General features: G+C 39.5%; 1 long non-coding RNA gene across 1 annotated transcript in view; it reads right to left on the reverse strand.

Annotated features, from left to right (window-relative positions):
* Positions 1–962: 962 nt before the first annotated feature.
* LOC118691233 (uncharacterized) overlaps positions 963–23016 on the reverse strand; it is a 182162-nt gene continuing 160108 nt past the window's right edge. Inside the window, exon 5 of the long non-coding RNA XR_004980982.2 lies at positions 963–1667. This is a non-coding gene — a long non-coding RNA (uncharacterized LOC118691233). The remainder of the gene's footprint in view (positions 1668–23016) is intronic.

Raw genomic sequence — 23016 nt, forward strand, 5'->3', positions numbered from 1 at the left:
CTGTCAGCAGAGGATCCTCCTCTGGAAACTGACAATTTTAGTGTCTTTCATCCTTGGGGAGCAGATGCTTTCCATACCATGGGAGCTTGCTCAGAGATGCTGAATGGGACCTCACAGACAAAAGTGCTGGGATTTAGTGGAGCAGTTGGTTCTGTGCACCAAGTCCCCATAAGCTCAAAGGTGCAGAGTTGTGGAGCACCTCATGGCAAGAGCAGGCTGAGAAATGGACAGGGTGTCCTGGTCCCTGCGGGGATTGGTGCCAGTAGGTGCTAAAGCCTTGACCCCTGTGGGCCACCTGGATTAGCACATTCATCAGGGGTGTGTAGGAATGAGTTGTACAGTCCAGGTTAGTAGCACTCATCCTGTCTTTGCACAGGCTGGGGGCCCTGCTTGGCTCCTACAGCCAGCACCAACAGGCACCTCTGAGTTCTTGTGACAAGTGTGAGCAAATTAAATTATAAACATGGAGAAAAATACTATGGTAAACATTGGTGTGGGGAGGGGCACCAGGGAGAGAGGGACAGGAATGAACCCTTTCTGCAAGGTAAGAACTCAGTGATAAATAGATCTGTGCATATTTCCCAGTCTCATTCCTCACTTGCCAAGTCTGATGCTATTTTCATTAGGCCATGTTACCATACATGTCATTTTATACAAAGGTGCAGTATATCACAACTGGAGGTTGAGGTGCTTGTAGTGAACACAAATGAGCTTGTAATGGTCCATCTGCTTTGATTTTATTTAGTGATCCCTCAAGGGCTGGGAGCTAGAGTGAGAATAACAATGCTTCAACCCATCTGCTATTGTAGTACCAGCTCCAGTTGAATTATCACATGTTCTGAGTGGCTGGCATATGCTGTGACATAAAGCCACAAGAAAGTGTTGCTCTCCAGCTGTTGTGTTGACAAATACTTTTCAGCCAGTCATTAAGTTCAGCTCAATAACCAGGGGGAAACTGTAGCTAAAAGTTGATTATTATTTTATTTTATTTTAAGCATTAGAAATCACTAGTACAATATATTTTATTTAAAAATGTGTCACTAAGGGCACACATTGTATATGAGCTCTAACAATAAAAAATTCGCTGTGATGCTCATAAATTTATGTGTTATAGGATTGGATGGGCATCTCTGTAAGTGACAGTGTAAATCTTAGTAATGAGGCTCTGGCTAACCTTGTTTAAGCAGCAGCAGCAAGCACATCTCAAGATGTGTATGTATAAACTTGCTGGCCTGGCAGTGCTATGGGCCACGAGCAGGCCTGACCATGGAAGGAGCAGCTCAGGAAGAGACTGTGGTCTGAGGCCCCATGCAGGAATAGATTACCAGACTAAAAATTAAATTGAGGAGGAAAGTGAGACAAGATTTTCACAGAGACAGGTACCTTGTGGGTGCAACAGGTTCAGGTGGCCCATCTGGCGCTGCACCTCATCTGGGCAAAGTGTCACTGCTGAAAGTGGCCACTACTTTGGCCTTTACTCCCTCTTCTGCCCTTGGTGGCCTCCTGAAGAGCTCAGGTCACTCTGGGGGCACCCCAAGTTGTGCCCACACAGAGCACTTGCTCCAGAGCAAGTCTTAAAAGAGTCTTTGTGGATCTCTGCTGACAGACTGTCCCCTTGTCCTTCTCTCTCCACCCTCTCTCAGGGCTGCTGGAATCCACCACTGTGTCTGGGAACAAAAGAAAAGGCATTTCCTACAGGTTCAAAGGGTGCTACACAGACAGATGTAAGTGGGAAAGGAGATGTTCCCTGCTCAGGCTGAGAGAATGTTCTCTCCTTCTGCAGGTAACACACCCAGGGACAGCACACACCTTTTGGGCCCTGCCCACTATCCAGCAGGCACAAGTTCAATGAGAACAGGGCCAGCAAAATCTCTTCTTGGTATTCCAAAACACTTCCAGAATTCTCATCCCTAACCTAAGCCTTCCCTGCAGGGGAAGGGTTTGGTGAGGGGTACAGCCAGAGGACCCTGAGGGATGGCGCCAGCCCCGAGCGCTGCAGGTGCCCCAGGAAGGCTGGGTGGGCTCTTGGGGCTCTGGTGCCTTCTGTTACCCACTGCACTGGGGAGCAATTCTTGAATATGACTTCCACTCCTATTTTCCCTCAGAAAAACAATGGGCACTGTTCATAGCGAGGCATTTCAGCTCTGGAGGTTTATATTTCCTATTGTAGCCCAAGAGCTGTGGGTGCCAGCTGTCACTGGTGCTGCCATTGTGTCATGATCCCCTGGCTAGTGCAGGAATCGTTGATTGCGTTGCCTTTTGAATCAGTTGATTACCATGAATAATAGGCCAAAAAGGCTGTCAGCATTTTGACTTTAACTATAACTGTTACAATTAATTATGGGTTTAATTAGCATATATGCCTAGCAGTAGAGAATATAATACTTCATGGGTAACAGATGATCCTGCAGCTGTAGCATAAAGGGTGATACAGGTTGGGACACAGATAGTTATTAATAAATGGCTTCTATTGTTTGAGGTCCTTATTTATACAAATTAGCAGGCATGACATAATCAACCCAAACTGTATAATTTATAATAATTGATTTCATTTTGACTGACCACCAGTCGGCCTACTACATGCCCTCAGAAGAAAAATAGCCCTATTAGGATAAGTTTAATCCCAAACATAGCTAATGAATCCTATTACTTTAAGGTCATATTTGAAGCTTTTGTTAATTGTCAGAACCATTTTAAATTGATTAGAGTTAAATTAAATCAATGTAATGTTTAGAAAAACAATATTTCTAATGGATGAGGCCAAGCTGACCTCGAATAAACATATTTATCAACCGATTTCAGTGAATGAGAAGGCTAGCAGCTGGGCTCATAATTCATGATTGTCTATAATATGGGAAATGTCACTATCTAGGCCATTAATTATGTCAGGTAATAAATCTGTTGCTCAAGTTGAGCCTTTGCTAGTTGGGGTAGCAACCCCCTCAGCAAAGTTATGATGTTCAGAGACTCTGTCCTTACTAAACCCACACTTTACAGCAGCAGAACAACTGCATGCAACTTTGGGTCTTTTCACAGCTGTCAGTTACTTGACAACATGCCAGACTGTGATTACTTAGTATGGAATCATCATTTGAAATAACAAGGATGTTCTATGAGGAAAAAGTTTTGCTGCACTATATAACTACCATTTTCCAGGCTGGAGAGGTCAGCTATCAATAGTTCCTTACAGACCAGCACTAAGTGACTGATTTCAGAAAATATATTGTGTGGCAAAATGTATAATGATAATAGAAATATCTGTTTTGCACAAGTTTGAGAGTGTGAGGAATTCAGAATGGGTTAACATGAACTGGGGTACAAGATGCAGGTAATGATGGGTACAGTTTAACACAAGAGAATATAGGAAAAATGATATGCAGAAGCAGGATCAGTTTAAAGTTAATCATGTATTCAGCAGCTTAGGGAAAGGTCTGGCATTATTGCAGACAAATGACAAAAAACATCTGCTTCCTGTTCAATATCTTGTCAAAAAAAAAAAAAGAGCAAAGATAAACTCAATTTTCATAAAGAAAGGGTGAGAAAATAGTAAAAAAAAATTGCACAGTAGTAACCAGAAGGAGGGAAATTCTCATTTTTGTCACAGAAGAATATAAGTATTTAATATAATACTTCTATTGAAAAAGACCAGGATAAGTGATGAAAGGTTCACTAAATTGAAAAGAATCTGGAGCAGATAAAAAGATTCCTACAATGTTTTGGGCTGCTTTACTTATTCCCTGGAACTGGCCTTTCCATGTTGGATATTGGTACAAGGTGCTGTGTTCTGGTCACCCCCTGAACTGACCCTGTGTCTGCAATCCCCTTCCTGCGGCCGCTCTGCTTTTGGAACATCAGCTGGCTTTACAGTTCAGGCTCAGCTCTAAGCTTCAATACTGAATTTGACCATTAGTACTAATAAATGGGCACATCCTGACAATATTAATCAAAAGTTAGCACAGCATCTCAGTCTTAGGTTTTGCACAGGTAAGGTGGGATGCACTCACAGACACACACGGCACTTGCACAGACACTTGGGCTTCATAAATTAGCTGTGTCTTCACTGAACCACATCAAATGGCTCTGGTCAGCCACAAGTATGTTGTGAATTGGCCTTTTTCTGCCTTAAGTGTATCAACAGCTTCATGCAAAGCACATGTGAAAATAAACATTAAATGCAAGTTGTAAAGTTACATATATTATGAACAACAGATAAATAAAAGGGCCTTTCAGTTACAATATAAAAATAGTTTCCTGTGAGGAGAAGGAAATACAGCTGCTTTTTTGACTTCAAATCTCTGGCAGATACTTTGCTGACACTACTTGTAATTAAGCATTTAAATAGAAATTGGTTCCATTTGTGTATAAATTATCAGCAGGTTACAAAGAATATGAGAAAATCAAATACTCAGCTGTGAAACACAGCACTGGAGAGCTGCTTTAGGATATTAAGACAATGTGTGTGTGTGTGTCTATGTTTCTGTGAGAAAGAATAAGACTGTGTTCGTATGGGTGTATATAATTACTATTTCATTTCTTGGGCAAAAGCTCTGTGTGTGTGTGTGTCTTTTCCTTTATGGCAAGGAAAATTGCTCTTCTAACCTGTCTTCAAAATGTAATAACTTTACTTGCAACCAACCACTACAGACCTGGACTGGACTCTGAATTATTACTGTGAGTTGAAACATTTCTTTAACAAAACTGAGTCCTTTAATATCCCCCACCTCTGTTATTAGATGGACGAATGAATTTTACTTTGAACATAACATGTGGCATTGTCTGAAAATTGCTGGTATGAACTGAAGTTGGCAGGTATTTTCTTGCTCTCCTCGTCAGTGATTGCCATTTATTATATGTTGCACCTTTATCTGTCAAATACCGCAGAGCGCGATATTGATTTGTGTCTGCCGCAAAGCAAAGGTCACTTTGATCAACATACTACAAAACCAGAAAAAGTAGGGTTCTGACATTTCATTACCTGGGAAAAAAAGGACTAAAATAAATAAGAATATGTTTGAGAACAGAGCACTTCAATATCACAGTGTGCAGTAACTGTAATTAACAAAAGAACTGCTCTATTGAGGTTAAAGAGAAAAAAAAGGAAGGCAGGTTTTCTTCCAGTGACTGTTCTTTACATGACTGACTCTGTAACATTACAGCTGTGATCTTACTGAAGGGTTACATTCATTACAAATCAAACACCTTCTGCTTCTCAGATACGGACTTTTAACAAGCAATAAAACTCTGGAACTCTTTAGGAATAGGGGAAGATTTTATAAAACTTTTAATTTTAACTGAAAAAGCCTAATCATACTGGGGACTTTTTATGCTATAGCTAGATGGGGACGTGGTCTCTATGGTAGAAATGCACAGTCTGAAGAGATAAATCACAGGAGACAGAGCAGGACCCACTGCAACATTATGTGTGCCCCAGGTCCACAAGAATTGAAAGGTGGAGCCAGAAAACAAGCCCATATCTTATCTACATTTTCTAATTCAAGTTCCCAAGAACTTGGTTTTCTTTAGGAACTAGCACACAAAAATAATGATTTGGGAGGAAAGTGGTGCTGCAGGTGATGTAGTCTTGTTATTTTCCTTTCTGCCCAGGTGTCTTTCAGGCACCCCATACATTTTGCTTTACTGGGATCAGCAGACACTTCCTTGCACTGTGTAAAGAAAATAGGACCTAATTTCTGTGGAAATTTTTCATTCTGGCAGAAACTTCTGTTGTATATTTTCGGAGTCTGCTCTTCAGTGTAGTTCCCCATCCCTTTCCCAGCAGGTCCTGCAAAAACACCTGTTATTTTTCTATAGGGAACCTAGTTTTCATAACATAATAATACAAATAATACAACAGACTGGGGCTTTTTCCCCATGCAGCACCCTGATGCCCTCAAGTTGTATCTGGTATTTCAGATCCCTGTTTTTTCTAAACAGAAAAATGAATCTTGCAAGTGCTACTGCTCTACCTGAACACAGGTAACCAAGTGGCCAGGCTGCTTTCCCCTCATTACTGTTGGGAAATTTTGTTTTTTTCTGGTTTCATAGTGTTCAGTTCCTCACCTGAAGGCACATTTTCATGGAAATGCAGTGAGCAGTGGCACCTCAGAGCAGTAGGGTGCATATCACAGCTTGCGTGGCATATGGCAGTGCTTATCATGTCAATAACAAAGTCTGAATAATGCAATTCTTGGTTGTAATTATCTTTTATTATTATCAAGGGTCATTCCTGGGCTCTTCATCCTTTCATCTCATGTGGAATTTTGGGCTTCCTTATTAATTAAATAGCCAGTGTGATTGAATTAGCCAATTAGCTCTGCCTGTAGGGATGAGTCCTGATCCAAAGAAAGGGCTTGATTCCACAAACTTGTTGCTGTGAGGAAGAGCCTTGCAGGGAGCTGGCTGCCAAGAGTGGGCTCCTAGGATTTTGCAAACCTGATCCCAGTTAATTTTCAATTATTAGACCAGGTAAAAGTTCCCATTTGGATACTTTCCTATTAGGAAATAACTGTTTATCAGAAATGAAACTTTCCATGGGGTTGTTTGATTTTATTAAAAGTAATGTGTTTGAAAATAATCACATGCTGTATAGTGTTCTGCTGTTACCATTTTTTTTCCTCTGAATCATATAGTAATTTTAGATTTGTAAAATTTAAAGTGAAAATGGGAAAAAATCCTTTTAGCATTAACAGAAGAGTCCTGACTATTCCCATGTATTGGAAGAGTTTTGCTGTAAAATCCTGTATCACAGAAAATGTCCCAAAAATAAAAAGATTAGTCTCTGTCTTCCACAATTACTTCAACCAGACAATGTATGTTCCCTGCTCCTAAACCACAGATTAAAATCCCACGTGGCAACAGGGCTATGCATCTCTCAAGTATCTGTGCCTGAAAGGCACATTGGCAATGTATGCAAATGCAGCTCATCTCTATCCTGCTCCACTGTTCTCACTCCCTTTTTCTCCTTCCTTTATCTTGACATGTTTACTATTTCTTCTACACTGTGCTTCACTGAATAGCAGATCAAACTTCAAAGCAACTTTTAGTTTGAAATTTGTTTCCAAGCTCCTAAGCTATTCTTTTTCTGACAGCAGTGGATAAGAAATTGTCACTACCACTGGTGACATGTCATCGGGAGATACAGGAATAACAGATGGGCAGCACTGAGATAACAGGAAGTAACTTCTTTAAAAGATTGTGTTGACATCACCTACTATGAGAGCAGAGGTAGAATGACCCCCAGAAGGGAATCTAATCTGCTCAGGCCTTTCTGACTCACAGGTGCTTTTTCTTATTTATTTCCATATGCAGATCATATTGGATCTAAAATAATTTGAAGTTTTAAAACAGCTATGTTAGAGTTGGTAGTAACTATTAATGGGGATTAAGAAAAGGATGAATGGATTTAGTCACTAACTTCAGTGTTTCAAATGATACCACTAAAATGATAAAATTATCATAAAAGATAAAATGATTGCTGATGTTCCTGGCATAACTGAATGCCATTAATAAGAGTCAAGATTCCTTGATTGCAATGTGAGATCAATGGGTTATGACATTTTGATGACAGGCTGATGGATCTGACTTTCTAAATGAAGAATGATGGATTATGACTTCTCAAAAGTATGGCTCATTATCAGCATATCTAGGCAACTCTTGACACCCACTATACATAACACCTATTATGGAATGTCAAAAGTCTTCACTTTGGGTCCATGGCTATGATTTCTGAGGAAATTAATTGTTCTTCTTACTGCAAGGTACTATAGCATATTGCACAAAACACAACAGTGCCTGCTATCTACAAGGAAAGCAGCACAGAAGCCAAGAAAAACAGTGATTTTTTAGCCCTCAGCACATTTCATATCTAACAGATGGTCCACAAGCCTATATGAAACTGTACTTCCTGATGGCAGTAGGAAAATGATATAAAGCATGACATGGGCTTCGTTTGCTCCATTCTATAAAAGTCCACGAACACAACCAGGGATGAAGCAGATCTGTAGGAAAACAGATTTCTTGATTTCAAAGAGACCTGCATTAGTGCTAATTACATTTGAAAGTCCCCTGCTATGCTGCACTTCATATTTTAAATTTAAAAAAAATGTGACAGTGTTTTATTAGTAGTACATTACAGTAAAATTCAAAGTTTTGGTCTTGGGTGTAAATTCTGTTGTGCAAAATTGTTGTACAGTGGATAATGTAGATGTTGTCATGGAGAGTATGTCAGATGCAGGAATTGTTGTGGTTATAAAATAGTGCCTGAACTGTCTGGCCCAATGCCCCATCCTGTACTGAGTGCTATTTTTGAAAGAAGTTTATATTACAGAAGAAACTGCTAAATATAATTTTAAAAAGGTGTTGTGAATGTGGTCTGTTAATCAAAGCATGGTTTTTTCTCGTCTCCTTCAGAATTCTTTGAAAAGCTCTGGGCCACTGAAGGAAAATGAGTCACAGCAGAAGTTTTTGCCTGCCTGACAGAGTGAAAACAACAAAGAGCCAGGAAGAGACAGATTTATCCAGGAAGATAGAGCACCCAACCAGCCTCTGCTACAAGCTTCTGAATCACTAGATGTAGATATGCAGGATTTCAAACAGTTTCAAGCCACCATGTTAACATTATATTAATTTGGCTTGGGGCACATCATAATGTATTGATTTTCCATCTTGAACACTAAGATGTTAGACAATTACAAGTTGAAGAATATTAATAATTCTGCCAAGTCTTTCCAATTATTTTGTCTCCCAAAGGACAAAGAATACAGAAAAGCTTCATACTGAGAAAATTACCTCTTTTTACAAAAAAAAAAAAAACCTACCAAAAACACCAAAAAAAAAAACAAAAGAAAGAAAAAATAATTAAAGGAAGAAGTATTGTGAATAAATATTCTTTTAAACCAAGGAAGGATCAGCTGAAAAAGAATTCTTTTCCCCTACTGGAAAACAGTGTCTGGCTAAAATAAGGTGCCATTTATAGGAGCTGGACTTGAATCTATGGATCAGCTTTGGAATAGTCAAGGCTTAAAACTAGCTAATTATTACTTAATAAATAGTAACTGTTACCAGACTCCTCTCTGCTTTGGAAGGTCAGTGAATTCCATGTCAGCTCACCATTTCATGTCTGTGCCTGCAGAACCTGAGCCAGAATGGTGCTGGAGGAGTAACAATTTCCAGCACTTGCTGATCTCATGGATTTGCCATTACCTGTGACAAACCAGGAGGGCTCTGCTGGGCTTGGGAAGGCAGGTTCACAAGTGGTGTTGGCTGACAGGTGAGTCACAATTTGCTCCTCTCTGACCTGGGCCCAAGCACACACGAAGAGCCCACTTTGGAACAGCCCCCTGTTCCACTTGGATCTGTTCTTGTTTTATGTCTGCACTGACTGGGGCAGGTGATGGCACAAATCACAGGACAATGGACATCTGTCCTGGACCTCTGCTGCTGGAACATCCCCCAGCAACACCCAGAGTTTCAGTTTGTCCAAATCACTGTAATGATGAGCACATGTTTTCAGGAGAGCCACTGCTTTGTGCTTTACCAGATCCTAAGAAATTTCCTAATGTTATATCACCATATCAACTGCAGAGAAATCCTAGTAAGCAAAGGCTGGATCAAGCCCTAAGTATCCTAGGCTGCTATTTTTTAAAATTCAGTTTCTTTTCTAGAAAAAAAAAAAAAAAAAGCAGCAAAATCTGCCCAGATCCCAGATTTGATGATTTGATGTGATAAATAGTTCATATCTGCTAACTGAAGCCCTCTAAGCAGATCATTGATTATAAAATTTAAACCAAAATATTTCTTCATCCTTAATGGAGAAGTCTGCTACAATTTAATAGTGGAACTACAGGATACTAATAGTGGGTTTAAAGAAATTGCCCTGTGTATCTCCAGAGTTCCCTGTTGCTTGTTGTCCAGCTGTGGCAGTATGAATGGGTTACAGAAGAGAACACTGTTGTCCACAATTCTTACAAACAGAGAGAGGCTGAATCTGTTTACAGCAGCTCCAGCACTAGAGCTCCTGGAGAACTGCAGAGGGCTGGTGCTTCCCCGGGAGAGTTTGCAGGCCCCTCTTGCACCCCTTCCCATCTGTTTGCTTCTCTGGTCACCAAACTGTCCCCTGGGGGGCCTTCACCTGGTGTCTGCTGTCACAGGGTGCCCTGTCCTTCCACAGCTGTGTGGCTGGTGTTTCACTTAACAAATCCCTAAGAAAAAGACAGAAGTCTTCAAATAAATTGCTAAAATTCAGCCACATGGCATCTCCCTGACTGCTTCCCTTCCGCCTGCATGTCAGTTGTTTATTTTAGTAATTCTCCTTTGGTTTTACCCTCTCTGGAATAATTCTGTATAATTTTTATTCTACCAAATCAATGAATTAATAGTCAGTGAAGTTTCTGAAATGGCTGGTCATGGGGGGCAGGTGAGGGTGGAGCTCACTGTGCTTTCCAGTATGAAGTACATTGGTATGTGCCAGTGACTTTTAATAAAGGCAGATTTAGAAAAATCCTAAGTCCTCACCTTAGTGGGTGAGGTAGCTCATCTCCAGATGCTCAATTTCCAATATTAGGAAGTATGTGGCTCTCAAACTTCCAGGCAAATATGAGCCCAGGATGACCAAAGCAGATACTTGGATGTGCAGAGCACTTGGAACAATTACCTTATTGCCTTATTCATTCCTGTGAGGTGTTAACCCAGACACCCAGGAATGGTAATTTAGATGTCACGAGGAGTTATTGAACTCCTCATGTAAGAAAGATCTGTACAATTTGCTCTGAGTGACATCTCAGTGTCACAAGGGGGTGATAGCTGGATGACAGTGCCACTTACTTTTTTCTTCCCCCATCAGAAAGAAGAAAAAACTAGAAAATTTAATTTGTTATAATAATGATTTTTTTTAAAATTCAGATTGTAAGAATCTTTTGCACTTGGCACTGTACAACTGAGGAACTAAACATGATCCTTTCCTCAAAAGGCTTTCAAAGAAAAACTGCACTAGCCACAGAAAGATGGACTAACACAGTCCTGGTCAATATAGTAGTCTGTGAGTTAAATATTTGCTCATTTGCATGGCATAAAATGAGTGTCAGTTCTGATTAACTGGGCTTGGTTAGAAAGCTGGAAGAGTAGCACTGCCAGGACAAGCTGGAGAGCAAGTCAAAGACAGGATAGAGCTGTGTAATTATCACAAGAGTTGGGGACAAACAGAAGATTCTCCTGTGCAGCAAAGGACTTCCTGCTCTCTCCCCCTCCCAGTTCCCATTTTGTGTTAGTATGAGGGTCTGAAGAAGAGTAGGAGCCTAAATTAAAACATAAAACTCTTGTGAATGTAACTGGGGAAGGCTTTCACCCCTGCATTGGGCATGCAATCTGGAAGAAGTGCTTCTTCTTAAAGAAGTAAAATGTAAGATTTGGAGAAGGACAATTTCAGTCTTAGGGCATTAGCTCTTATTCCATGAAAATTCCTTTAAGCCACTAATTCAGACCAATAAATAACCAGAAAAGTAATCTATGGACTACTACTTAGGCCACCACTTGAGTGTTTCAAGGATATAACTTAGAAATGTGATTTCCCCCACCCCCATCCCATCCCACAGAAAACTTGTGATTTTATGTGCTTTTTTATGCATGTATTAAACAAATGGCACAGCTGAATAGCTTTTCTTAAAAACTGGACATTCACCAAAAAGAAGTTTGCCAGCACAGACAATTAGGCTTTCTTCTTTTAACAATAGATTGACTGACTGGCACATTTGAAATGCGAGCGTATTTTTTATTCCTCCGTTCACCCTTTGAGCTGATAAACATGAACAATGGGAAACAGCTGGGACAGGAAAACATTTTAGTTTGTATTTTCAAAGCAAGCAAGAAATAAACCCATCAGTGGGAGCCAGATCACATCTTCTGCCTTAGGGGTAGTCAGCAATTGGGGGGAAAAATACAATCCATATTTTTAATCAAACATTACATATTTATTAATGTGCAGCTGGCCTATTGTGTGCATGATTTTTTTTCTTTAACGCTGTGCTGCGTCCGTCAGCCTGACATTGTTCTGTAACTGACATTACTCTATAAGGATCTGGAAATGCACAGATTTAATAGGAATCATTGAGACAATTGCTTTCTGTATTATTAGGTCTGTGTGACGTAGGTACCATCTGAAATTCAATTTTAGAAGAAAAATAAGATATTGTTCTATCAAGGCAATTTTGTGCACCTGTGATACAGTAAGAACATACACCCCCATGCTCCTATTTTCCTCCTCACTCATCTAACTTCACGGCTGTTAATGATACGTGCCACTCTTTTGTTAAAAATGTTTGGCCAAATGTATTTTGATGCTTATTGAGATTAAACTTTCAGTACATCTCCCTGGTAGCAAAGGTTGGGCTGTTCATTAGTTGGAGGTTTGGCCTTGTCAGGTTCCATTGACTGCTGGCTAAAAGGATCACTTTATCATCATTTGTCTGCAATGGAGACAGTCTTTATTCAGCCTTGATTCCTCTGGGGTCACAGCTGTCATAACTTCACGTGCCTTATAATGCAGACCCCAGTTTCACAATCCCCTCAGGTAATTGTCTAATAGATTCAGTTTACCTTAATATAGATAATATGTTATTTACAAAGAAATACAGGGGAAAGTCAGGGACAATATTGCTCAAAACATCCCCCTCCTAACCTATTGCTTGGGATCAATCATTTGGAAATTATGTTAAACTCAGTTCTGATTTTGAACCCAAAAGGGAAATATACCTCTTTTTCTGAGTTTTACTCTGTTTTACTCTGATCCTTCAGCTGCAAATCTCTAGACTGAGCCTGGAGATTTTCTGCTGGTAAAATTTGAGATAACTCTGCAAATTTTTCTAAGGCTATGGTGTTTTGGAGAACGAGGCCTTCATTTTCCCTTACAGTTCTGATCCTGCATATTTTATGTGCTGGAAACTATAGTTCAATATAACTTGAAACAGTAAGTTTGACTTCAGGTTAATGTGTTAACCTTTTGAGCCAGAAACCAGCAAGGGCAAGGATGGGCTACTGCTGCCCCTTCTTGTCCAAGGGGGCGCCCACCTGGTGCTCTGAGGAGGGTCTCTCTTCTATGGAGCAACTCCAGTTTTGCATCTCTTGACAAAGGAACTGGAAATGAGACAACAAGGCCAAAGAATCAGCTTGTCTCCATTTGATTTAGTAAAACCTGAAATCTTTTTACGAACCCTGGAAAAGCTCCATCATGAGCATGTGAGAAGCCCATTTTTGAGTGCCTTGGTAACCAGTGCATTCCCCTTGCAGGTCAGCTGCTGCCTTTTTCAGAACCAGAAACAGCTTGGCTCCCCAGAGGAGATGGGCTGAGCAATTTCCACATTTGGTTTTCTTTAAAATTCTTATTAAAAATTAGTGGAAAAAATTGGAGCTTGATTTTCACACTGGTACTACTGCTTTTACAAAGTGCTGGCAGCTTCAGTTTCTCTAAATAAGATCTACTTCTAATATTTTTTATTTTGTATCTTTTAAGGATTACACAGAAACAATTGCATACTTCACAGAAAGTAGTTACCCCATTATGTTCTTAGTATCCCTACCAATAAAAATTTGCATTTCACTATTTTTCAATAGGAAGAATGATGTTGCCAAAGTATCCAGAAAATGCATTTAACAGAAAATGCATTTAACAGTTCTGCATCAGATTTCTAATACAGATCTATATGGGTCCAGAAAGATCCCTCTTTGAAGGTAACTGCTTAAGGGGAGCAATTTCAGAGACTTCTAATCATTAACAGAAATCCTTTATGTAAAGTAAACATAATGAAAAATAAACACCTGGGAGGGTGTGGTGGGAGTCTAAACTTCAAGAGGGAAGCTTTGCTTTCCTTTCTATTTGTGGAAGTTTGTGGGTGCTCAGATCCACAGAATGGTCCCACACCTTCCTCTGCAGGAAGATTCAAACACCAAATCCTCTTCGCAATTCACTGACTGGCTATTTCTTTTACAAAGTTTTCCTGAATGAGTGTCCATATTTTTGAAACAAAACATGTATTCCATCAATGGCATCTTCTCACAGTAAAGTTTCTTTCAAATTCCACTCAGTCATACCTTGTGTGTGAGATTATGCACCAGCATGTGTTGAATTTCCCAGCTGATATCTTAACTAGAAGCTGATTTTCATTTGAGCTTCTAATTCAATGCCACAACTCATTGCACTGCAATATCTTAATTACAGTAGGAGATTGAGAAGGAAACAAGGAAATGCAGCTGTAGTGTTGTGGAAAGTCGCCCTTTAATTATTAGCTTTCATTTATTTTTTTATTATTTTTTTCAAAAATGTCTTCCATAGAATAAATTAATTCAAAATAGCTATAGAGCAAATTAACATTACACAGGGGGAAAAAAGCAACAAAAATCCTCACAACCCTCAAAGCAATCTTTTAAAGGATTGCATAAAAACTGCATACAAATGCCTGTTTCCATGTGTATTGTTGCACCATCCATGAAAGCAGCCTTTAAGACAACTCATCTTACAGAGGAAAATGTCCCTAGATATAGTGTTGATCATTAGAAGCACTACAGTGCATTCGTCTGCTTGCACCCCACTTTGATTACTATACAGCAAAGATGGCCACAAGCACTCAGAAAGTTTTATTGAGGCTTAAATCTTCATTCAAATGATGTAAAGGGGCATTGAATGAAGATTTAGAACTCTATAAAGCTGCTTGGCAGTGTCTGTGGCAATCTATGCCACATAAAAACTGAAATGCTTCTACTTTCTTATTGAAACATTTCTACTGTAATTCTTCAATATTAGGTAGCAGCCACAGTGTTAGGACATTACCACATCTGGGAGTATTTCTCTTACTGAGGGTTTGCCTGCAATCAGTTGTGCAGGATATTATAGAATGTTGATGTCTAGGACATAATGGAAGAGGAATTGTTACTGCAATTACATATTATTATGCTTTTCAGAAGATAATGTGGGTTCATTCATGTGAGTATTTTGAACTAGCAAATACCCTAATTGCTTACATGTCTGTTGTAATCTTAAATCCAGTTGACATATCTGATGTACTGCTGCATTTTAATCTGGCCACTTGCACGTGTCCTCTTTATGATTTTCCTCTGACCTGCCTGAACTGTGCAAACAAGGAACAGGAGTGTCTTGCACATTGCCTTTGCAGTTTTGGTCTGAGTAAACACCCAGGGGGACAGAGAGACAGCACTGGAACCAAGTGTACTTTTTTTCAGGAATATACAATTAGCCTGTGCAAGAGCAGGGTAGGTACTAATGATCTGATTGTGCTATAATGACAAATTTGTGAAAGAGTGTGTGTTCTGCTCCAACTCTCCTCTCACAACGTGTTGGATTGATGGAGGATGTGTGGCAAAGTATTCACTCATTCACTTAACCAGAAAACAAAGGCAGATGATTAAGAAACATCAGTATTCTGAAGCAGCAATCAAACTGACCCTGCCAAGGAGTGGAGAACAGCAAGCCCAGCCAAAAAGTGCTGCAGTTGTCTCGTGTTAGAGCTGCAGGTGTACAGGCAGCACTTTTTCACAGACTTTCCTGAGGCAGCCAGCAGGGCCAGACAACAAAGCTCACTCCATGGAACAGCATGGTGCTTATGGCAGTCTTGTGTGCACGTGGAGTGACAGAAAATGGTCAAATATGTGCTTTAAGAAATTCCTGCTTAATAATCCACTAGAGGGAGCTTATGTATAACCTCTGCCAGGCCAATTATCTCAGAACCTGCTATTGCATAATTAACAAAGGTGAGGTAGTTACGAGGGGGATACCTGCACTGCTGTTCTCTTCTTGATGTGTCATCCTGGAGCTCAGGAATGGCACTTTTGGAGTCTCCAGCTCTAGCCAGAAGAGCAATTTGCTTTTCTCAAGTGGAATCAGCATTCTCATTGGCATCAGCTGGGATTCACTTCATCACTGACACACTCAAACCTGAGAAAAAACCAGCCATTCCTGAGAGAGGACTTACCCTTAAAGCATTAGCAAAGCTTCACCTAACCTATCCTTCTGTCCTTGTTTCAATTCTGACTGCAAAACAAGAGTTCAGTAGCTATGATTCCCACAGAAGAAGCTGGCAAATTACCTGGACTGCAGACTGGGCCTCAGTTTGTTTCAGTAGGACAAGGCTTTCAGCACAGGGTTTGCCTGGCACTGCTCGTTTTCCAACTGGAAACTGCCTCCTTTCTCTGGGAGACAGCTGGGATAAAATTGGTGTCCTTGACAATATTTAACATGCAAACACCTGCAACTATTTCCTATAGTGTTAGCTAATAAAAAGACAGGTTTGACTCCCGTATCAGAAATATCAACTTTAGTTTAGCAGCAGAGATGTACTTGCAATTACAATTCTAGCTAAATCTAGACATAACACACTTTCAAGCTACATACCCTCATAGTACAGTCTAAGTAGTCAGATACACTATCAAAAAGCTTATCATAAAACTTGAAATTGCTGTATCCTTTACACTCGTTGCCTCTTTTTCTTTCTGTTTTTTCTGTTGGAAGAGAAAACTTATGACTACACTTCAGCTGTCACCAGCTTTCAAGGTTATACTGATAGGAATGAGAAACATATTCCTAATCTGCATACCAATGCATTGAGAATGCAAAGGCAGGCTTTTTGCCATTGAATAGATGATGATAAGGTCTTAAGTCTTTTGAATTTCTTGTGTTGTACTTGTATTATCATATGATTTCTTAAGCCAAGAATGAATATGTAAATTTCTTGCCACTGACTTGCTCCAAAATAATGGACATTACACTTGCACAGTGGCAATTCAGAGTGTAAAATTGATTAATATTTGTTTTCAAAATGACATGCAATGATGTATGGATCCTTTTACAACTTAAATTAATACTTTAAAGAGATGAATGGTCTCTACAGAGGATGTTAAAGTTCAAGCTGAGAAATTTGCATATTTATATTACAACCAACTGATAATAATTGTCGAAACAGAATGTAATGTGGTTCGTTTTTCATTTTAATCTGGTTGTACTCAAACACAGGACCTCATTAACTTCCAGCAACTAATACAGCATTATCAGTCCCCATAAACCAGGCTTGCCTTGAATTTATGAATTTCAAAGACTATTTCCAGTGCTGAATCACTGTTAAACACTGGGTCAGTCACTAGCAGGTGAACTCCATGTCAGATGCTGTAGAAGCATGAAAGTTACCTGGGCTGAAGTGCTGGAAAATCCCATGGCCAGGTGCCTACTTTGGCTCCTACACTCAAAGCCAAAATTAAGGTGTGATATAAACATCTTGCCTTTGGAAGCTCACTCAAAGACAGACTGGTTTCCTCTGGATGACCAAGATCAGGAAACCCAACTTCACTCATTTCCTATGTTAGGCAGTATTCTTAACATTAAACAAACAAACAAACAAAAAAAACAACAAAAAATGAGCAAGAGATCTTTCATTGAGATATAAGTTTTGCAAAAGGAAAATACATAAATTGTGATTGAGTAGATAAGCAAACTTGGATGATATTGAGCATACTACCTAAATAAATACTATCCACTTGGGTTTAAGTAACAGCAGCAATAGAATTAGCAGTATATTGCTTTTCTGAGGCGAGAAATATAAAATAAGCATGCTGTCAACATGTCCTGGGTAGTGCATTATAGGTATTCTTGTTGGTGCTCTTTTACATTTCCATATGTATTGGGAAAATGTACATTTCTCTAAGAATGAACAGTTAGCAAGGAACTTCACAGTTCTGTGAGTTTCTTGTGGTGAAATGGATATTGAATCTTCTAATAATGATGCTTGTTTCTTTAGCTCACTAGAAGTTGATGGCTAGAAAAAGAGGAAGCTTTGCTTACAGTGCACCACCTTCAACTGTTTTTTATTTTCCCACGTAAGCATTGGTTAAAGGCTGGTGTGACCCTTCTGTTCAGGAGGTCTGGTGTGTGACTGCTCTGGTGGAATGGAAGAGCAAATGTGCCTTTCCTTTAATGCTGTAACAGCTACAGGGAGCTCAGGACTCAAAGGGGATGTCTGACAGCTGGCAATAGCTGGAGTATGGATGCATTTGGAGTCTCCTAGCTGTATTCCTACAGGGAAGGGGATAACATTCCTCAACTAACGTACTCTAGTCCAAATGTTGTCTTTAGGCAAAGAACAGGGCATTTAGGTCAGCCCTATGGCTGCTGTGTGCAGTACTGGGACAGTACCAGGAGACTGTGAAAAAGAGAAGGAACACTGTAGAAACTCTGTAAAGGAATTAAATGTGTACTTTGCTAATAAGAATACCAAGAACTTTTACTTAAGTGAATGAAAAGCTCTAAAATGTCAATACCTGGCATTATAACTTATTTCCTAGGAAGCCATCCAGTCTTCCCATTGCAACCTCACAAAAAACTTTTTTGTAGATATTTCTATCAGCTGACAAATCTCTGGAGGACAACCTGTTCCAGCCTGTTCCAGCTGCACAGTGATTGAACATTGATTTGTTGCAACTTAATAATGGGGTAAGAATTGACTCTTTGGATGCTCCTCACAAAAGAAGTCCAGAGAACAGAACAGGAAGATGCCTTGTTGAATTCACAAATTTGTTATTGAGTGAGCTATGCTGCATCCATTCAAAACTTGAAAACGAATTAAAAAAAAGGGCAGGCAGAGCAGTGAAACATCTTCTTCAGCATATAAACTCATCCATCCTATATGTTGGTAACTAAATGATGACTAAATAATCGATTTTTCATTGTGAAGAGTAGGTACCTTCCTATAGAACTCTGTAGTGGGACCTGTGCTGTAACATATTCACAACTGATTTAAGAAAAAAGGAGGAGTGCATATCCTGGTGGCAATTTAATATCTAGTAGAACATTACCAGGACAGTGAAAACATAAACTGACCGAGGCTTGGTGAAGAATCTCTGAGCAACTTGGTGATAAAACAGCGAAAGAGACAAGAGGCTGACAAAAAGCAAGCATTGCACAGGTGGGGGAAGTGAAGAGAAAACAATACCCCAAACCAGAAACACAGTATGGCACCCTAAATAATTAATTATCACTTAGCAAAGTGGGAGAGTATTTATGGACAGTAAACATTAACTCAATGCTTAGGTGAGGAAGGGAAAAAACATTATTTATATACAGCATCCCTGACTGATGAATACTTTTCTGTGTTTGATCTCAAAGGTGGTATTAGAGAATAACATAGAGAAAAATAATAATGACAACAACATTCTGGAAAAGATACTGAAAAATTAATTGGATAAGATTCCTTTGATAAGGACAGGAAAGCTTGAGGAAGGGTTGTAAGAAGTCTATAAAAACATTCCTTAACATGGAAAAGTGATGTGGGAATGAATGGTCACCATATCTCATAATACTACATCAATTAGGGAGCAATCTGGGAAATTACAAAACAGCAGGTATGTAGAAATACATATCACTTTACACATTTCCTATCTTATCAAAACAGACTTCTGTACTATATTTAGATGTTAAAATTGTGTGTGGGTTCAGAAGATGACTGGAGAAAATTCAGACAAGAAATGTCCATCAGAGATTATTAAAGCACAATGATGCAGATCTAAACAGCAACCCCTGAACTCAAGATTGCTGGGAATAGTAAAACTGCTATGGGGAAAGCTTCATTTCACTGCTGCAGCCCTATGCCTGTTTTTGCAGACATCTGCAGGAGCCAGTATGTGGGGTTAGCTGCTTGCACAGAGCACTGCTGGGCTGCAGTGGAGGGCAGCAATGGCCAGAACTGGAACACAGCAATTCCTGTCCTGCTCCAGTCTCAGTGAAACAGATCACAGAACATTTTGCTTTTCAACACCAGCAACCATACTGGCAAAGTTTTCTTACTGTAGCAAAATTCCTTGCCAGTGAACCACGGGTTTTGTAGTACAAGTTCCAGCAATCCCTATGAGGCAATGAGGGCAAGTTAAGCCATCAGAAATATATATTCACACGTGGAAATTGTTCGTAATACTGCTCTTCTTTTCCCCAGAGACAACTCCATTTCCACAGCCTTGAGAAACACACAGCACACACACACACACACACACACAGACACAGAGAAACAATCAATAGATACCCTTAGAGAGCCCCTTATAGCATGTCGTGCTCCACGGATTTTGATAATATCAATCATAATTGAGTTAGATAAAATCCATCTGACTTTCAGGATGCTGGGGTCAGCTGGGGACGCAATGCCTCACTTCACATCAATTACCACATGTAGTAAGGTGGTGGTAAGCAATCCCATTTGATAGTTTGCAGCTATAAATAATTATATGGCAATAGCAGTAAAGTTGGCTCTTGGGCACAATACAGAATCATGAATTTTCATTTACTTATATCTCAGATGCTGTTAGGCCTCCTGGTTTGAAATGTGAACCCCTGATTAGGTGTATTATTTTTCTATTAATACAGTATGTACAGCTGGTAGGTGCTTTTGAATGACCACTTTATACTTTTTCTTATTTTGTGAGAATATTTTCATTACAAATATGACCACATGATGCACAAGGACTGATTAGAAATTGCTGTGACAAAGCAAACTTGGTTTCAGTCTCCTTTATTGTCATATTCCATCTTTCATTCAATTTAGGGTCTGTCCCATCCAAGTCTCTGCAGGATTTCAGTAATTTTTTTTTTATATGCTGTATAATAAATTCTCAGCAATTTGAAAACATACAGAGTAAAGCAGGTTTATTAATCAGAAGAGTAGCCCAGAAAGGTTCCAAAAAAGTTCAGGTATTTTTTGTAATTCCTTGCTTTGCCTGGATACCTGTTCCTTTTAAAATGCTGGGTTTATTTACACATTCTGTATTTTAAGAACATTAGTGAACAGAGGCAGAATGGACATAAAGTCAGATTAGGAATAAGGTAGGAGCATGGGATGGAGTTTAGCTGCTTTAAGTGTGAAGATCAGAAAGAACCAAACTGAGGAACACCTAAGGAAAGCTGGACAGGTACAAGAAGAACAGGATGATGGAGCAGAGAACTGGAAGAAGTACAAAGGCCAAGTCTTCCTAAACATATCAAGGTATCTCTATGGTCCCTAAAAATGCAATAGAATTCATTTGACATTTTAAAGCAATGTGTTTTATATTATACCCTAAGATGTACAAAGCCCACCTGACAAGAAGAAACCCTCCACAAGTAGCAGCTTCTGTCATCACCACCTCTCACCATGGATCAAAGAATGAACAGTGGAACATTTCATGCTCTGTCCTGGGGATTTCCATGGTGGAAAAGGGGCTGATTTCACTGAACAGTTTGTTTTGAGAAGTGAGTCTGCCATAGAGAGGGGTTGCAGAGCACTCCCACAGAGCACTGCTTCCAGTTTGCTGGGGCTGGAGGTGTTGAACAGGACACAGGCAGGGAAAAACAGCCCTGGGGCAGTGCCTGGAACCAAAAGATGTGAAATGGGGTAACAATGGCTGTGCAATACCAGGCAGGATTTAACAGTCAAGAACAGAAAAAAGATACTTCATCAGCAAGATGGTTGCATGGGGTCTGATTTTAGGAAAGTCTTGCTCTTTCTTTCACTCTGACCTGAAGACCAGTTGTGAAAACCATTAGCATTTTGATCAGTAAGGAAAATCAAAAAATGTTCAGAAACCTGACAAAGAATTAATCTAAGAAAAAGTCTTCTAAACAGGAGGAAGATTAAATGCATTAAGGATGTCATAGATATTTGAACAAGAGTCAATGATTTAAAGGGAAGGCAGATTACATGTGCCAAAGGAATGCATAGTTGTCACTAATTCCAGGTGAATCACTAAAAAACATTTGAATATAAAAGGGAAGGCTTGCTGTAGGATCAGGTAAGAATTATATCCTTAATTATGATTTGATAGGCCAGACCTAATTTTAGTAATGCAACCTATGTAAAAATTGGGCATCCATTGCTTTGGGAGGCCCAGGTCACAGCCCACAGAGCAGCATCTTGCTGATCAGAGAACTGGTATTTAGCAGCATGAATTGAACTGCAATCAACAAGGAGCCTGATTTGTGTTCTAAATTGGTGTTTAGCAGCATGATCTGAACTGCAATCAGGGGAGAACTTATAGCCTTTTCTAGGGGGAGCAAATGGATAATTTCCAGTCTCATTACACAAAATATTTGTAGCATCTTAAATTAGATTGGAAAAGATCCCAAATTATTTTAACATGAGATCTGTAAGAGAACTTTTTGAATATATTTTAGAGCAAAAACCTGCAGAAATGTAAAGGTTCTAGTAAAAGAATTACTCTAAGCATGCCTTTTATAATTTTTCACATTATAAAAGGAAAAACCTCAGAAAAGCTATTGTGAACAACAAGTAGGCATTTTGTTGCTGTGTTTTTTACTGTGTTCCTTCATTAATTTCTCTGCTCTATAGCACACTGCAATACCTGCATGAATTGTTTGTTTTTTCTTCAGCAAACCAGGATGCTTCCCAGAAAAATTTCAACACAACTTGATAAGAAAGGTGTATTGCCTTGTGTCATAGGCCAGTCTCCTGAGGTCACTGCTCAGAGCATACTTGATCATAGCATCAAATAGTAACCCCTAGCCATATTCAAGAATTTGGTGGCCTTAGAGTGACCCTGATGCCCTGTGCATCATCCCACTGGCACTGCTTTACTGTAACTCTGTCATCAATCTGATATTATACCCCAAATACAATATTGCACATTATCCTCACAATTGGATATTCCAACAAACACGTCCCATGCTGTTTTGTACATTTTGTGTTTGTCTTGTGTTTTATTTCTTCTCCTATCTCAATCACAGCCAACGGTCACTGAGAAGATCTGGCTCCCCGGCCTGTTGCCATTGCTCTGCATATTCATGAGCAAAATCTTTCCATATCCACATGGCAAACCTTTCAAACTGTCATAAAGAAGAAATAATCACCTTTTCTTTAAACTCTAACAAAGCCCACCAGAGCTGTGCTCTTTGTATAATAGTTAACATTGTCACTAGTAATCAATTTATTTTACTGGTAAAGACAGTATTCTCATGACAAGTCAAAGACCTTTGGAAACAGTACATCT

The sequence above is a fragment of the Molothrus ater genome, chromosome 12, assembly GCF_012460135.2.
Source record: "Molothrus ater isolate BHLD 08-10-18 breed brown headed cowbird chromosome 12, BPBGC_Mater_1.1, whole genome shotgun sequence".
Classification (NCBI taxonomy): domain Eukaryota; kingdom Metazoa; phylum Chordata; class Aves; order Passeriformes; family Icteridae; genus Molothrus; species Molothrus ater.